The sequence below is a fragment of the Tiliqua scincoides genome, chromosome 10, assembly GCF_035046505.1.
Source record: "Tiliqua scincoides isolate rTilSci1 chromosome 10, rTilSci1.hap2, whole genome shotgun sequence".
Taxonomy (NCBI): domain Eukaryota; kingdom Metazoa; phylum Chordata; class Lepidosauria; order Squamata; family Scincidae; genus Tiliqua; species Tiliqua scincoides.
In genome coordinates this window covers 18,191,588-18,194,639 of record NC_089830.1, presented here as the reverse complement: position 1 = coordinate 18,194,639, position 3,052 = coordinate 18,191,588, and positions in this window count along the sequence as shown.

Below are 3,052 nucleotides of genomic sequence, written 5' to 3'. Positions count from 1 at the left end.
CTTTGCTTGAGCGCCCTCCAGCCTGCTTGCGGTGGTTGTCAAAATGAAATTAATTTCATTTTAAAGATCAGCATTATGGATCAGTACCTACTACAGACCCGAAAGGGTTTTAGCAAGCACGGTTAGCATGTTCATGACGCCAGTTCATGCACTTGCCTCTATTTCCACTCGCCTCTTGCCACTCTTCCTACACCTACTCTCTAGACTGGCAGTCTAGAGAGTTCCCAGACCAGATCCCAGACCTAAGTTCTTAGATCTGTTCCCAGAGTATGCATCATGACACCCTCAGGCACTGTGAGTCACTTGACAGGGTATTGCAGATCTCAGAGACTTGTCCAAGGGGAACATTTGGGGAACACAATCTCAGATACCAGGAAGGGCCAGCTCTGTTGGCAAGTGCCCTCTAATGGATTCCCCTATAGTCATCTGGGGTTTACCTAAAATGGAAGTTCGCTCTTCCTTTATTTCCACTTCAACTGGATTATTTTTCCCCCACAATGTCCCAATGAGGTTTCCCAACCTCAACAGGTGGGAAACCCTGGCCTCTGAGCGGCCCGCTTGGAGGCAGGCTGTGCAGCATGGCCTTTCCCAGTTTGAAGAGACACTTGGCCAACAGTCTGAGGCAAAGAGGCAAAGAAGGAAGGCCCATAGCCAGGGAGACAGACCAGGGATAGACTGCACTTGCTCCCAGTGTGGAAGGGATTGTCACTCCCGAATTGGCCTTTTCAGCCACACTAGACGCTGTTCCAGAACCACCTTTCAGAGCGCGATACCATAGTCTTTCGAGACTGAAGGTTGCCAACAAAAAAAAAAAATTGCGGGAGGGAAAATGACATTCCTCATTGGCAATTGACAACATTTCGATGAGGCAAGCTGCCATTTTGTTCTCCCACAATGCCTCAGATTGAGGTTAGATCAAAGGAAAAGAAAAAGATGGCAGCCAGAGCCAATCTTTGCAGGGTTGATGGCAAGGACACACAATCGAAAATAAAAACTTTTAATATATGTCTCCCTTCTATTTTCTCTTTCTATTATCTGCTGCTTAATGCATTTCCTATAACCCAAGGAGTCATCCATGGTATAATCAGGAAAAGGGAAGAGCAGGTGTTGCTCTTGTAATGTTTGATATAATACTTACCTTTGACTGGTGTGCTTAGAGCAACCAGAGATATAAAATATTTCAGCAGATCAGTTGTCGATTCTGCAGGTTAGATGCAGGTCAATTGCTGGTTAATAGCCTTGATGACTGGTTAATGTTTCATCAATGTGAGATATCCACAATGATATGCAGGGCAGCTGAGGGCATTAGCAGTGTGTAAAAGAGAGACAAGAACTTCTAGCTAGGATTATCTGAAATTGAGCCTTGTTTTGGGGGGGGGGGGTGTCCAAGAGATCTACCTCTAGAAGTGCCTATTTGCTCTTAATTTGTAAGTAAAGTGAAAATGTGATAGGTTTCAGGTCATCCTCAGGAAACTATGCAGCCTATCTGCTCTCAGCAGTTGGGGGGGGGGGGAACATGTTATAATAAACTGCTTCAATCACCACAGGTGGGTTTTCCTCCAAAGACGCTTGCACCCTTGCAGGGGCTCTTGAGAGAAAGCCCATTGGTCCGTAGAATCTCTCTAGCAATAAGTTCCACACTACTAGTCAGATCTTCCATGGAATACTGTGTCTGGTTTTGGGCACCACATATTAAGGGGGACATTGATAAGCTGGGTTAGGTTCAGAGGAGCCCAGCTAGGATGCTGAGGATTCTGGGAAGCAAGGCCTATGACAAATGGCTACAACAGCTTGGTATGTTTAGCCTAGAACGGTGGTTGTCAAACATTATTCTGCCAAGACCAATTTGCCCAGAATGGGCCCCAGAATGGCTTGCTGCTTCTGGGTTGCACCCCAGAATGCAAGGCCTTGCCAAACACACAACCTCTGTGCTCCAAAAAAGTGGTCCCCATTCAGACCGGAGCACACTGTTCTGTTGCTCCGCCGTGGGCATTTCAAGTCGATCAGGGCACAAGGATGTTCTGGGCAGCTACATCTATTGCCCAGCGTCCTAGAAGGCTGCGCAATGTGATGTCCCTGTGCCCCAATAGACTTGGAATACATGTGGTGACGCGGCGCAGTGCCGCTCCCAGGGGGGAGGCATTCACCAAACCCCAGATCTGGCCTGTGAGCTGGGGTTTGGAGAGGCCTGGTGTCAGCCATCCAAACTGCTTCAAGGACTGCATGTTCCTCCTGGCTTGTCTTCCATGTTCAGATGCATTAAAATGGCCACATCCCACAAGTGGGGAGTTACAGATGAAAGCCAGTAATCCCCCCCCCCCCCCCGAGATCTGGGAGCAAAAGCAGGAGTTCAAGCTAAAGATGTGCTTTGGAAACAATCCCGCTAGCTTCAAGGGCTGCAGTAAGAAAGCTTGACAGGCGTGCTTATTATTTCGTTGTCCCCCCAGAGGGCTTTGGCAGAGAAAACACCTCCCTGTTTGGCTTTGGCAGCATTACCTGGAAGGAGCATTGCTGAGCTCATTAGCATGGCATGCACATGGCAGCCCATGTGGAATGTTTGGAGATGGCGACGTTGCTGATCCAGTCAACTGAGAGATCCACCCTTCAGCCGGAGAGGAGGGCTTTGCTTTGCTCTGCTCCTTGCCTTTCAATCATCTGTTTTGTTTTGCTGGTTTGTTGCTATGCACTGCTATTGAGTGGATTCGCAAACATACACAGAAAAACCAGAACAGTGGTTCCCAAACTTTTTAGCCTTGGGACCCACTTTTTAATAGGACACTCTTATCAGGTCCCACCTAGCTTTACAAGACTAAAAAAATAAGAGAGATTTAGAAAGAAATAATATATTTATTTACTTACAAGTACTAATATTCAACTGTTACCCTGCACATGCCTGATCTCGTCTAATCTCAGAAGCTAAGCAGGCTCAGGCCTGGTTAGTACTTGGATAGGAGACCGCTTGGGAATACCGGGTGCTGTAGGCTTAAACCATTTTCTTTCGAGACTGAAGGTTGCCAACCATTTACAAAAACTCATGTAATCTCTTAATGTT